General features: G+C 39.9%; 1 long non-coding RNA gene across 1 annotated transcript in view; it reads right to left on the bottom strand.

The window, feature by feature from the left end:
* Window positions 1-1,257: 1,257 nt before the first annotated feature.
* LOC134809335 (uncharacterized) overlaps window positions 1,258-15,562 on the bottom strand; it is a 285,051-nt gene continuing 270,746 nt past the window's right edge. The window contains exon 4 of the long non-coding RNA XR_010154793.1: window positions 1,258-4,420. This is a non-coding gene — a long non-coding RNA (uncharacterized LOC134809335). The remainder of the gene's footprint in view (window positions 4,421-15,562) is intronic.

Genomic DNA, 15,562 nt, shown 5'->3' with positions numbered 1-15,562 from the left:
TGTTACTACTCAGAGAAAAATGAACAGAGGATCTTCTAAAATTATGAAAATTATGAAATCCTTATATATCCATATCCACATATAAAATATATATTATATTATATATATATAAAAATTAGCATTCTTCGACAAAACGGTTTAAATCCAATTTTACAGCAGATCTCAATGTATGTGAAACTGGAGCCTGAGTTTACTCCATTTGTGTTTTTGCTTTCACCTTTCCTGCAATCTTAACCCCTTGAAATGAGTTTCTCACATTTCCCTGAGGTCAGGAGTGCAGAGTTGCATGCAGTAGAAACACGTTAGCTATTTTCTCATGGGCCAGTCCATTATTATTACACAGTTATTAGAACATAAGGAAATAGGCATAGAATATAAGGAAATAGGCACAGAACATTTACCTAATGCCTCACCTCACCTGTAGTGAAGCCTGGTTTTCTTCCCAATAATACTAATATATTTTGGCTCTGTAAATTACAGAGAATAAATGTATACTATGACATGAAACAGAGACACGTGACACTGCCAACTACAGAAAGGGGATGGGGTAAACTACAATGAACAAGTGAAGTTCCCCTGAAACCCTTGATGAAAAGTTTTACTCCCCTTCCTTGTGGGTGGCAAATAGTCTGACAAGCTTTGCTCTAGCATTCAGTGTATTTTTTGACATTAAACCAGAAAGACATGATGGCATTTCTAAGTTCACTAATAATAAAGTTTCACAGGTAAGCTTTAAGAATTACAAAGAAAGGAGAAAAGGTGGAAAGAATGGAACTATGCACATAGTTTCTAATAAATGTCAACCTACCGTCTCTTGTTATGCTCTAACCAGAAAAAGGGGATGAGGGTGGCTTCCAAAATGTCTCATCAAGTTTTGGTTGCAACATTTTGCAATCATAATAATAAAACTATGAATTATAAGTTCATGAGAACAAGATCTTATTGAAAATAAAATATTTTTAAAAATGATTATAAAAGAACTTAAGAAAAATTGCTTATCTCCCATTCAGTATGATCTAGTATAAAGTCAGAAGATCTCAGTCAAATTGTTCCCTCTCTTATCATTCTATTTTCATTTTTATTAGCTCTTGTTTATACTCAGAAGATGGGGTTATAAAGGTGATAATGGTCAGATCTAGAAGTGAACTCTCTTATTGCAATAACTATGCTTTATTGATTTGTTAAATGTTTATATTCTGAAAAAACATTTAATAGTATTAAAATTTCAATCATTAGCCTCATACTAATTAACATAAATTTCACACCATGCATATCAATCACTTTATTTTAATACAAATAATGCACTTAAAGGAAAAATTTCCCAAATGTCTTTATTTTTGACTTGGCAAATAATGTTAACAATTATATATTCTAATATAGTCGGATAGGGGCTCCATATTTAGCTACATGGGTAAAATTCTGTTTCCATTCTGTGTTGAATATTTATGCTAAAATTTATTTTGATTTTTCTAAGTTGCACATCTCTTTTACATACCTTCTGAAGTAAATGACACCCTCCACATTCAAATCAAAAGAGACAGAGAAGTGGCTTAAAATTCATATTAATAGTTGGATTCAAAATTTAAACATTATTATAAACATAGAACTGCAACAGCTGTTGGCTTAAATTTGTGTGTAGATCCACACAGTCAACTGCTCTGTGACAAAGGAGCAATGATAATTCCAGGAAGAAAAAACAATCCTCAACAAATGGTGCTGGAACAACTGGATACTCATATGCAAAAAAGATTCTATACACAGATCTTAAACATTTCAAAAATAATTAATTTAAAATGAATCATAAACCTAAATTTAAAGCTAAAAACTATAAAACTAATAGAAGATACCATGGGAGAAAGTCTAGGTGACCTTAGGTTTGGTGATGACTTTCTAGATGCAACACCAGAAGCACAATACATGAAAGAAAATATTGATTAGGTGTACTTTATTAAAAATAAAAACTTCTGCTCTGTGAAAGACACTGTTGGGAGAATGAAAATACAAGCCACAGATTGGAAGAAAATCTTTGCAAAATACATATCTGATAAAGGACTGAGCTCTAAAATGTATGAATAACTCTTTAAACTGAACAAAGCAACAACCCAATTAAAATATGAGCTGAAAACCTGAACAGACATCTGACCAAAGAATGTGTGTGTGTGTGTGTGTACATATATATGATATAAAATATGCTCAACATCGTTTGTCATCAGCAAATTATAAATTAAAACAACAAGGAGATACCACGATACACCTAGTAGAATGTCTAAAATTCTAAATGCTTACAACACCAAATGCTGGAGAGGATGTGGAACAACAGAAACTCTCATTCATTACTAATGAAAATGCAAACAGTTACAGCCAATTTAGAAGAGAGTTTGGCAGCTTTTTACAGAAGTAAGCATATTCTTACTAATATGATTGGCTGTGTCCCCACCAAATCTCATCTTGAATTGTAGCTCTCATAATTTCCACATGTTGTGGAGGGACCCAGTGGGAGATAATTGAATGATGGGGGTAGTTTCCCCCATACTGTTCTCGAGGTAGTGAATAAGTCTTATGAGATCTGATGGTTTTATAGGGGGAAACCCCTTTCATTGGCTCTCATTCTCTTTTGCCCGCAGCCATATAAGACATGTCTTTCCCTTTCCACCATGGTTGTGAGGCCTCCCCAGCCACATGGAACTGTGAGTCCATTAAACCTCTGCTTCTTTATAAGTTAGCCAGTCTCTGGTATGTCTTTATCAGCAGCATAAAAATAGACTAATTTACTAACCATACAATCCAGCAACTGCACTCTATGGCATTTACACAAATGAGATGAAAACTTCTATCTGCACAAAAACCTGCATAGATTTATAGCAGTTTTATTTACAATTGCCAAAACTTGAAGCAAATAAGATCTTTCCCAATAGGTGAATGGATAAACAAATGGTATTACACCTAATCAATGGAATATTTTCCAACAACAGGAATAAATGACTTGTGGCAGGGTTTCAAAATGGCAGCATAGAAGCAAACTGGCTTCACTCCCCCTCCACAAAATATAAAAACCAATATACACTGCAGAGACTATCACCAACAATATCCCAGAACTCAAATATGAGAGTGAGGCAGTTCCCAGGACTACAGAGAATTAAAACAAAACAAAACAAAAAAACAACTTGGAACATATGGTAAGAGAATTGGACCTTCATAACCAGAATGTTCCTCTCCTTAATCTTTCTAGTACCTGTTACTGGTGGTGAATCGGTACAGGTCTGCAGCAACCTCAATTCTAGCCTCCTCAGAAGAAAGAATTTAACTGAGGGGCATAGGTAGAAGGAGAGACTGAAGCAAATTTTAGATTTGTACCCCCAGAATTAGAATATTAATCCAGATTTTTACATTACCCATCCATTTGTTGCTTCTGAGTTGAGCCAGAGATCACTGGTTGGTTCAGAGAAACAAGCAAGGTTAGTCTAAGTTGCAGACAAGAATTCAAAAAGTGAAAATTTATTAAAAAGCTTTAGAGTAGTAACAAAAGGAAGGAAAGTACACTTGGAAGAGGGTCAAGTGGGTGACTTGAAAGACAAGTGCATGATTTGACCTTTTGACTTAGGGTTTAATACATTGGCATATTCCTGGGGTCTTGCATCCCTACACCCTTGAGACTTTCTTTGGGGTGGGCTGTCCCCATGTGCACTGGCCTGCCAGCACTTGAGAGGGGAGCATGCACAGTGTGTTTAGTGGAGTTGTATGCATGCTTACTTGAGGCATTTTTCCCTTACATGCTGAATGTCCATTGGAAGTCATATACCAGTTAAACTGTGCCATTTTGCCTCTTAGTGCGCATGTGTAGGCCAGCTTGCCAAACTTCTGAGACCTGATCAGGAAGCTGCTGATCATCAGCTCCAGGTGTTCCTGTTTATTGAGAGACTGCTTTTCCATTGCACTGGTTGTGACCAATCGTTATTTTAGAGACACAGTTAACAACCACCTTACAATCGCCTGATGGTTGCCCAGGATTCTTTGTGTGGGGTGTGTGTGTGTGTGTGTGTGTGTGTGTGTGTGTAAGCCCTCTTCTGCTCTGCTCATGTCTGACTAGCTACCTACTGTAACATTTCCTCCCTCAAGATTCCAAGACCCCAATTCTTTGGGGAAAATGGGCAAAGGTTAGTCTTTTGTAACCGCTTCCTGCTGACAGAGGAGTGATGGTGGTTGTTCTGTGGGTCTTGGCCTCTTGCTAGCTTTCATGGCAGGGGGGTGGTTCCATGGGTTGATGAATGCAGTTTCCAGCGAGGTCCAAGGGAGACAGGAGCATTACTTTACCTCTGTCATGTCTCACTTATGGGCAGTCTAGAGGTCCCTTGTAGAAGGGTGACTCTTGGATATTGAGCGGACAGTATACCTCACTGAGGATTATCTGGAGCTTGAAGGCCTGAAGGTGAGAGGGGACAAAATGAGTTATTAGATTTAGAAGAATGTTAAAACAAGGCTGGGCATGGCTTATGCCTGTAGTCCTAGCACTTTGGGAGGCTGAAGCAAGCATATCACTTAAGGCCAGGAGTTTGAGATCAGCCTGGCCAACATAGCAAAACCCTGTCTCTACCAAAAACACAAAAGTGAGCCAGGCATGGTGGTGCATGCCTATAGTTTCAGCTATCCAGGAGGCTAAAGTGGGAGAATCACTTGAACCTGGGAAGAGGAGATGGCAATGAGCCAATGTTGTGCTGCTACATTCCAGCCTGGGGGGACAAAGCAAGACTCTGTCTCAAGAAAAAAAAAAAAAAGAAGAAGAATGTTAAAACAAAATAAGGGGGTGAGGATGACTCCAAAACTTCCTGAGGCTGCCAACATGCCTAGGTAGTTGGTGGTTATAGTCATGCCTACTAGAACTTGGGGTTTATGAGGTTGCTAGTCAATTCCAATATACCTCCAGAATTAGAATATTGATCTAGAACTTTACATTACCCATCCCTTTTGTTTCTTCTGAGCTGTAGCCAGAGATCACTGTTTGGTTAGGAGGAATAAGCAAGGTTAGTCTAAATTTCAGACAAAGATTCAAGAACAACTGACGGGACTAGAATATAATAATAGGTGTACCATAGTTCTTGAAACATAATTTTTCTCTCTCCAATCCTCAATTTTATTAAAAACAAATTATGATAAGACTGATTTGTTTGCAAAATAAGCTTTAGTCTTATTATACATGATCTCATTATTTGGATAAAGCACAGCAAGAATAATTATTTACCATATAGGCTCTTTTTAAATTGGCTTTGAGGGAACTTTATTTGATAAGGAATCTCAGATAAGACTCTTTTTAAAGCCTTAAGCCCACTCATGAGTTTATGCCATCAAATGCCTGTATAACTTGGGTAAATCTCCCCCCTCTTGAGGTCCCAAGAAAACTTAGGGCTCCTGGGCCTGTTAGAAAGTGACACTCTACTTACCACATGTCAGGAACCCTGTACAGGGACTGTTTAGACAAAGTGTAAGGTGAGTTTTCCCAAGGGGCTTTCATTGGCTGTGTAAGTCACATTTGATTCCTTAAAAAGGAATCAAAGCACATCACTCCAGTCAAAGCCTTGCTAAAATAACCAAGTTTCTCCAATTGTGTCTGTTGTAAAAGAAGACAGATTCTTATTGCACTTATGCAAATAACTAAATTGCCATATGTTAAGAATACTCACAAATGGCTTCCAAATTTTGGAGAAATCTGGTAGAAATATGCTCCAAAATTTTTTACAGGAGTATACTTTACTCAATTGTTAAAAGCTATAAATAGCTCAAAAGAAAAGTCTTCTTGGCTTTGAAAAACAAAGGATTTGCAACTTTTTAAGGAAAAAAATCACAAAAGGATTATTTAATTCTTCTAGAACATTTACTCCATGCAGTTCACTCCTGTTCTGATTGATATTCATGAACATTTCAGCTCTCCATGATAGTCCTGAAAGCTTTTCTTCTATTTTAATGTCACAATCTCCAAAGTTATCAGAAACCTGCATTTAAGCCTACAGCTGATTATAAAATTAAAACAAAACAATTGTCTGTGGATAACAAAATATCTAAGGGCAGCCACAGTCAAAGACACAATTGACAAGGAAATTTGTTATTTCTGTGGCACATAATAATCTTATACAACAATAATTATTACTGATAACATAAACTAAGTCATATCAGAATTATAGGAGTTTTGCATAACTTTAGGACACATACCAATAATACATTTATACAAATACAGCTGAAAGAAATCCAGGTATTACCTTTGCATTAGTGTACTATTGATGTCAAACCCATTTCTTAATAAAACCTCATAGAGAAATCTATACACTTTTATTCAGTCTGACCATAAGTTAAGATTCTCATAAGCTTTTCATAACCCTTTACGATGTTTTTGTTAAAAAGCAGAAAAATTCTCTAAGAAAAACCTGTCATGGTTTTAGTCTAATATTCAATTTACTGGAAAACTGAATAATACCCTTTTAACTTTAGCCAATATGTTCACACACAGAATTTCTTTTACAAGATTAATTTTTTACAAACCTTTCACAATTTGTGCAAACCTTGAGATCTTTCCTAACTTAAAACAAGCCTTAACCCTTTAATCTAGGCCAAAAAAATCCACATTTCCATGCCTTCTTATAACCTTTTACTAAAAACGCATTTTACTTTCCAACACACCTTGTGCGTAAAACTGTTTCTTCAGTACTCTCAACTACATGTTACAAATAGCAACTTTTATTTTTGGTGAAAAACCTGGCAAGTAAGTGATTTTAATTATTAAGTATAAAGCCTGGGACACTAGACAGAAGTGCAGATGAGCTCTGACCCTTTCCTGTGTAGCCAGAGGGAATGGATAACTCCACACGTGCCCAGGCATTACCTAAAATCAAATGGTTCCCAAACAGGTAAGTTGAACAATTTTCAATAATCACAGAAGCAGATTATGACCTTAAAGCATTTAGAAAACTGGATGTCTTACCTGCCTAATTTAGACCAAATGTTTAAATTTCTGAAGATTTTTTATTTTACCAATAATCTTTAAAACTGTCTTTATTTATTAAAGATTACTTAAGTAACATGAAACAAAATGCATTACAGTTTTTATTTTTCTGAAAAAATATTTGATTTAAGCTCTTATTATTTTTAAGCCAATCATTCAGAGCTCTCTCATATATAACCATCACACACGCAACACATATAAATACACAGAGAGGCAGAAGATTCAGTAGTTGTAAGATTTTTCATTTGTTAATTTTAAGTTTCTTATTTGGATTACTGGCTACAGGGTGGAGCCCTTTGAGAAACAGGGCCAGAAAAGCATGCAGGTTCTAGGGCCTAATAAGCAGGCAGGCACATCTGGAAGGCAAAACAGATCCCTGAAAATTAAGGGTCCCATTTTTATACCAGATCCTGGATTCCATATAAGGAAGGAATCAGTCCATCTCCCATGGGAGTCTTACCTCTCAGTGGGGAGTGAGGAGATCGCCATATCTTCTATGTGGGCAAGAGCATGCATCTCTGATCCAAACGTGCAAAGAGATGCATATCCCACCTTAACTGCAAGTAGTCATCCCTAAAAGTATATTTCCTACCTAGTGATTATACACTAAAGCGCTCTCATAACGTGAAGTAATTTCTGATATCCACAAAAGTCATAAACATCAGATAATGCAATGCAAAACAGAACAGAGCCTTAGATTTTTGAGAGAAATGTATCTGCTTTCAATTCCTGTGGCTTTCTGAGGAAAACAGAAGTTTTTCCCAAAATGAGGTTTGTCTCACTTTCTCCATTTTTCCCAAGATGTCCCAGGCTGTTAGAAACTATCTTAGATCCTTTCATTTGTGCATCAAGAGTGGCAAGAAGACAAATGGAGAAAAACAATTCAGCTGATTGAGAAGAAAAAAAACCCTTTACTACAGGAAAACACAATCCAAGAAGAGAAAAAAAATATAAAGACCTTTTAAATATATGCATGGTTTAGATATCTGCTTTTAATAAAAGTTGAATTTTAATCATAGCATGCTTTTAAATAAATTCTTTTAAATATCTTATTACCCTACTTTAGGTAGGCCATACATCCAGTATTTCTGGCTTTTAAACTTTACAAAAAGTAACCTCACAGGCGAAATCAATAAGCCTTAACTAAGGTTATGATTTAACCACAAGTGTACAGGGTATTTTCAATAAGGTGGCTAGCAGTTTTTACAGGATCTAGAATCTCCAAAGTAGCTTAGAGAAAGAAAAATTTAAGAAGCAAAGTCAGATATTGTTCATGGAGGAGCAGAGAATCAATAAATGGCAAAGGTCACACAGATATCAAGCAGAAAGCACTGATTCCCTAAGCCAGGAATTTAACTCTGAACCCATGCTGCCATTGGAAAAAGACAAAGCCTTAGCTACTAAACTGCAGCATTGGGCAGTTTCCATTTCTCTTCCCAGAAGGAGGCTAGAGCAGTGAATTTTGAGCTTGAAATGGCTTTTAACTTGCTCAAGATAATTTTGTGAGCTAACTATGACATGAATTCCAAAAATCCTGTCCTCCAGATGGTGGAGATGACCAAGACAAAGTTTCTGAACATGGTTACAAGGTCAAGCTCCTAAGGACATAAAACAAGAAGAGAGGAAAACTTCATTATTTTGTTTTTGTTTTTATGGTTCAGGGTTTTATGGTTCTGCATAGATCTCAGAGGATGGGGGCTGTACTCTGGCTGTTTTCATGACTGGCGTTGAGTGTCAGTGGCTTTTTCTGGTGCATGATGCAGGCTATTAGTAGATCTACCATACTGGGGTCTGGAGGATGGTGGCCCTCTTCTCACAGCTCCACTAGGCAGTGCCCCACTGGGGGCTCTGTGTGGGGGCTCACAACCTGATTTTTCTTCTGCACTGCACCTAGCAGATGCTCTCCATGAGGGCCCGGCCCCTGAAGCAAACTTCTGCCTGGACATCCAGGCATTTCCATACATCCTCTGAAATCTAGGCAGAGGTTCCCAAACCTTAATTCTTGACTTCTGTGTACCCACAGACTCAATACCACATGGAAGCTGCCAAGACTTGGGGCTTGCACCCTCTGAAGCTATGGCTTGAGCTGTACCTTGGCCCCTTTTAGCCAATAGTCATGGCTGGAGGGGCTAGGATGCAGGGCACCAACTCCCTAGACTGCACACAGCAAGGGAGCCCTGAGTCTGGCTCAGAAAACCATTTTTTCCTCCTAGGCCTCTGGGCCTGAGAAGGTCTCACAATCAAGGCAAAAGACAAAGGAGGAGCAAAGTCACATCTTACATGGCAGCAGGCAGGAGAGCCTGTGCAGGGGAACTCCTGTTCATAAAACCAGCAGACTGATGGGAGGGGCTTCTGTGAAGGTCTCTAACATGGCCTGGAGACATTTTCCCCATTCCCTTGGTTATTAACATTTGGCTACTTGTTACTTATGCAAATTTCTGCAGCAGGCTTAAATTTCGTCCCAGAAAATGTGTTTTCTTTTCTACTGTATTGTCAGGCTGCAAATTTTTCAAACTTTTATGCTCTACTACCTCTTGAACACTTTGCCATTTATAAATTTCCTCCCCCAGATATCCTAAATCAACTCTCTCAAGTTTAAAGTTCCACAGATCTCTAGGACAGGAGCAAAATCCTGCCAGTCTCTTTGCTAAAACATAGTGAGAGTCACCTTTGTTCCAGTTCTTAGCAAGTTTCTTAACTGCATCTGAGCCCACCTCAGCCTGGACTTCATTGTCCATATCACTATCAGCATTTTGGTCAAAGCCATTCAGCAAGTCTCTAGGAAGTTCCAAAGTTTCCCACATCTTTCTGTCTTCTGAGCCCTCCAAGTCTCTAGGAAGTCTTAAACTTTCCCACATTTTTCTGTCATCTTCTGAGCCCTCCAAACTGTTCCAACTTCTCTATGTTACCCAGTTCTAAAGTTGCTTCCACATTTTTGGGTATATTTACAGCAGCACCCCACTTTACCAGTACCAGTTTACTGTATTAATGTGTTCTCATGCTGCTAATAAAGACATACCTGAGACTGGGTAATTTATAAAGGAAAGAGGTGTAATTGACTCACAGCTTAGCGTGTCTGGGGAGGCCTCACAATCATGGCAGAAGGCAAAGGAAGAGAAAAGTCATGTTTTTCATGGTGGCAGACAAGAAGTCATGTGCAGAGAAAGTCGCCTTTATAAAATCATCAGATCTCATGAGACTTATTCACTATCATGATAACGGCATGGGAAAGATCCACACCTATGATTCAGTTACCTCCCAACAGGTCCCTCTCACAACACATGGGAATTATGGGAGCTGCAATTCAAGATGAGGTTTGGGTGGGGACACAGCCAAACCATATCACTTGGAAAGCATATTTTTGCCCCAAAGATGTTTGAGGTATTTAGATATTACCAGAGACTGGTGAAAGAATGTTAATTGGTCCCTCAAGTCATATAAAGGGGTGTGAATCTTTTCTATTGGAGGGAAGGGATGCCATTTACTTTGATTGCCCAACGAGACTTGAAGGAGAATTGTTCAGAGAAGGAGATTAGCACGGAGTAGGCAGCTCTTGAACCCAAAAGGGAAAATTATAATTTTACTTGCCACCTCCAGAGTTGCCCTCAGCTTTATCTTGTTGGTGACAATGTCTCATTTGAGAGCCAGCTGGAGCAGACAGCTCCTTCTGCTCAAAGTTATCAGGGGAAAGAATTCTGTCCTGGGGTCCATCAGCCCTCAGGGCAGTCCTGTTCTAGTGGCTAAGCTTGTGGCAGAGATGGCACACCACATGAGGCTTTTTCCCATTTGTCCCAATGGGGCAGTTTGCCTTCCAGTGGCCTGGCATCCTGCATCAATGGCACTTATTTGAAGGAGTGTCCTTAGGGAAACCTGGAAGGGACTGGTGGGCTTGCAGAGCAGCCAATAGTTGAGTCCGCCTCCTTTTGATGTGTTTCTTTTTTCTTAGTCCTGTCCTCTTTATTCTACTCTCAGTTATAAAAGACTTAAAAGGCTTATTTGAGGACTTCCTGCTCAGGGGTACTGGGTTCCAAGGCTGACTTGTAAATTTCTCCCTGTTCCTTTTTAAGCCAAACAGTATTAAAAATGAAAACTAGTTTTTGTTGTTGTTGTTGTTGTTGTTTTAAGGTTTGGGGATATCAAACTTTTCCCAGTTTTGGGGGATGCATCCGAGGGGCATGTCCTGTGGTACGTAGACATGATTACTGATCTGTGAAGAAATAATGGAAGAGAAAAAATAAAAAAGGCAAAAGAAGGTTTTTCCTCTACCTTACTATTATCCTTAATGGGGCATCCTTCATCATCCTTAGAATATTGGAATGAACCATTCTTACCCTGCACCCTTGGTCCCATCTCATCACAATTACCCACTTGAGAACAAAGGAGACACTGGAGTGAACAGTGGGCCCCCTGTTCATCTGTGGGGTTCCAGAATGAACTGGTCTTACCATATACCCTAATCTTTCATCTCTGTTCTAATGGTAATCTGTTAGCCTGGGACCACACTTCATCTCTGTCCTATGGGTCTCTCATGCCTGTGGCCTTGGGCCAGCCTACATCCTTGTCTCCATGACCTTATGGTAACTTTCACTTGAAGCACTCAAGTAACAAAATGATTATCTCTTTTCTCAGATTTCCATTTACCATGTTCTTTAAGTAGACAAGAAGCCTATTTTTCATCTAATCACCACAGGGGAATGGACTTCCTTTCTATCTCCCTTTGAATATGACCTTGAAGGTCTTGATGCATTTTGAGAAGGGCATAGAATTAGAGAAATGGAGGCTAAAGGAGAAAGTGGGAGGAAGCAAGAGTAATAGTCATGGAAAGCCTTCAAATGCTCGCAAAAACAGTAGCCCTTAGATTTGAGTGGGCAAGTTTTATTTGTCCTCTGGACATAAAGTAGTAACCTCTGGAGAAATGGGGCTTGGGGTAAGAACTCACAAATGGCAAGGAAAGAATTTTTCTTCCTCTCAAAGGGGTGATGACTCAAAAGTAGGTGGGATCCTTAAAAGGCCAGAGTGAGGCCCTAAGCCGGTGGACAAACTGCTTCAAGAGCCACCAGAAAACTTGGCCCTGGGTCATAACAGGAATGAAAAGCGTATGGTAAGTCACAAGAAGCTGACAGAGCCAGGGTTCCAATTAGTGTCTGTCCCAGCAATGTGCTAGCCGACTGGAAAAGAGTTGGAGGTCATCGGAGCTGGTAGAGTAAGAACAAGTATAAATCTTAGGAATATCACAAGGGAGCCCATGCCTTTGCTGCTGCACAAATGCAGTAAAAGCCACAGATACACAAATAACAGGGAGTGTGTGCTTAAGAAGTCATGTGGCACTCAAAGTGGGTGCACAAGGCCATTTCTGAACACACACAGAGAAAACAGGAAAATAGGCAGTGCAGGTTCTTGGGAAAGAGCCCATTTTAGTTGAAAAAGCAGAGGAAACCCCAAACATTGCATGGTTTTGGGATTTAGCCTTACCACTCTCACAAACTTCCTGTCCAGGAGGGTCATTAGTGCCTCAGTTCTACTCGGTGTGGACCCCCAAGTTCCTTCCCACCCCTGCAAGCCACCCATCAGGGTGAGCTGAGAGATCATCCAGGGGGACCCGAGTCACTTATGGCCAAGAGGACTTGTTCAGGGGTTTGGTTAGTAAGCAGCAGAGAGAAAAGGAGAAGAAAACCGTAGACAGGGTTTGAATGCCGGCAGCCAAAGAAGGTGAGGAATAATCTGTTACCACTAGGGAATGTATCTGAGTCACACAGCATCAAAGTATGTTAGCAGTGGAAGTTATCCAAGTCACATGACACCTAAATATGTTACCGGCAGTGAATCTGTATGGGTCTGCAACAATCTCAATTCTTGCCTTCTCAGAGGAAATAATTTAACTGAGGGGCATAAGACAGAAGAAGAGACCGAGGCAAATTTTAGAGCAGCAGTGAAAGTTTACAACAAAACTTTAGAGCAGGAATAAAAGGAAGGGATGTACACGTGAAAGAGGGCCAAGCAAGTGACTTGAAAGACAAGTCCACGGTTTGACCTTTTGACTTGGGGTTTTATGCACTAGCATACTTCCAGAGTCTTGTGTTCCTTCTCTCCTGATTCTTCCCTTGAGATGGGATGTCCACTGCACAGTGGCCTTCCAGCACTAAAGAGAGGAGGATGCACAGAGTGTTTACTGGAGTTGTATGCATGCTCACATTGGGCATTCATCCCTTACCAGCTGAATGTCCCTTGGAGGTAACATACCAGTTGAACGCCACCATTTTGCCTCTTAGAGAACATGTGTGAACTCACCCAACTCCTGAGATCTTATCAGGAAGTTGCTGATCGATCACCAGTTTCAGGTGTTTTTGTTTATTGGGAGACTTCCTTTCCCTGGCACTGACTGTTACCAATTATTTTAGAGATACAGTTAACAACCACCTGACTATCACCTCGTGGTCGCATGACATTCCTGGTGTATGTGGAGGAGTGCAGTGGAGCCCTCTCCTGCTCTGCTCATGTCTGACTAGCTACATAATGTAACACACCAAGCACATAGAAAAATTTCCCCCAACTCATAGTTTCTGCACTGGAAAAAGTGAGGTTGAGGTGGACAACCTGATTCCCTGTTATCTTGGGTTCCCTGGCAGGAGATCTGTGTTTGCCTCACCCCATAGGAAACATCAGGAGTGAAGGGAGAAACATCCCTGAGGACAGCTAGAAACAAAGGAAAGAGGTGCAACTACAATCACTAGCCCTGAAAACTCTGCTCTGTAACTGAGCCAAAGGAAACACCAAATTAGAGTAGCTGTTCCATAGCACCATGCTATGGGAAATTCGAACAATAGATCCTGTGATGGTTAATACTGAGTGTCAACTTGATTAGATTGAAAGATGCAAGAATTCTTCCTGGGTGTACCTGTGAGGGTGTTGCCAAAGGAGATTAATATTTTAGTCACTGGGCTGGGGAAGGCAGACCCACCCTTAATCTGGTGGGCACAATCTAATCAGCTGCAAGCCAATATAAAGAAGGCAGAAAAAAGTGAAAAAGCGAGACTGGCCTAGCTTCCCAGCCTACATCTTTCTTGTGAGTTGCATGCTTCCTGTCCTCAAACATCGGACTAAAGTTCTCCAGCTTTTAGACTCAGACTGGCTCTCCTTGCTCCTCAAGCTTGCAGACAGCATATTGTGGGACCTTGTGATCATGTAAGTTAATACTTAATAAATCAATAGGCTATATATCCTATTAGTTCTGCCCTTCTAAGGAACTCTGACTTATACAGATTTTGGTACCAGGAGTGGTTCTAGTGGAACAGAATAATACAGATGGAGTTCTTTCATTGGTTTTTGGGTTTCTGGAGTTGGCTGCTCAATATGATTAGACCCCAAAATGCTAAGGACTCTACTTTTAATAGTATGAAGAACACTGACAGTCATTGGTATGAACTGCTTAGAAAGTTATGCAAAATAAATGCATTTGTCACTCCTGATTCATCACTCATGAGACGCAAGGAGTTTAGTGATTCTGTACATAATATCTTTGACCACATGTGGAGAACCAAGGAACATAATGAAGCTGGTTGGTTGCTCCTAAGTTTAGTGGACAAAGTGATGAAAGAAAATGATGAAATCAGTGATTCTGTCTCCTGGCTTCAGAAGCAGGTACTGAGCCATTTAATGTTGCAGCTCAGGGAGTTAAAAAAGGTTCAAATAGCTCGTTTACTTGGTTAGCTGAGATAAAATTAAAAGATGGCCCACTGTGAGTGAGCTGGAAATGCCTGATCTCCCTCTGTTAAATATAAAGGAAAGGATCCAAAGGCTTAGGGAGATTGGAATGGTGGAGTGGATTAGTCACTTTAGACCTACTCATCCCGGCTGAAAGGGTCCAGAAGATATACCCTTGACCAATGCCTTGTGAAATAGATTTGTGAGGGCAGCACCTGCATCTTTGAAGAGCCCTGTAATTGCTCTTCTCTGTATGTGTGATTTAACAGTGGGGACCACAGTTACTCAACTACAAAATTTAAATACAATGGGAATAATTGGATCCCAAGGTGGTGGGGGCCAAGTGGCAGCACTCAGCCATCAAAGGCAAGGTGGCCATAGCTACTGTAATGGACAGCAGAGACAAAGCAGCAATCAGAATAGTCTGACTCATGTAGATCTCTGGCATTGGCTAATTAATCATGGTGTTCCTAGAAGTGAACTGATAGGAAGCCTACTGCATTCCTACTTAATTTATACAAGGAGAAAACTTTTAGGTCGAATGGACAAAAGACTAATTTGAAGTATAAAAACAGAGAATAGCAGCCCCTAAATCAATTTCCAGACTTGACCCAGTTTACAGACCCAGAACCACTTGAATGAAGGGGAGGCTGGGTCCCCTTGAGGAAGGCCTCACTACATTTTTGACAATTTATGCAGTGAATCTTTCTCCCTTCCTCCCCCAAGGAGACCTCCAGCCTTTCACCAGGGTAACTGCATTGGGGAAAGGGAAATGATCAGACATTATGGGGACTACTGGACACTGGCTCTGAGCTGATGTTGAATCTCGGGGACTCAAAACATCATTGTGACCCTCCAGTTAAAGTAGGGGCT

The sequence above is a fragment of the Pan troglodytes genome, chromosome X (genome assembly GCF_028858775.2).
Source record: "Pan troglodytes isolate AG18354 chromosome X, NHGRI_mPanTro3-v2.0_pri, whole genome shotgun sequence".
NCBI lineage: Eukaryota > Metazoa > Chordata > Mammalia > Primates > Hominidae > Pan > Pan troglodytes.
This window is presented reverse-complemented; position numbering and strand designations above follow the sequence as displayed.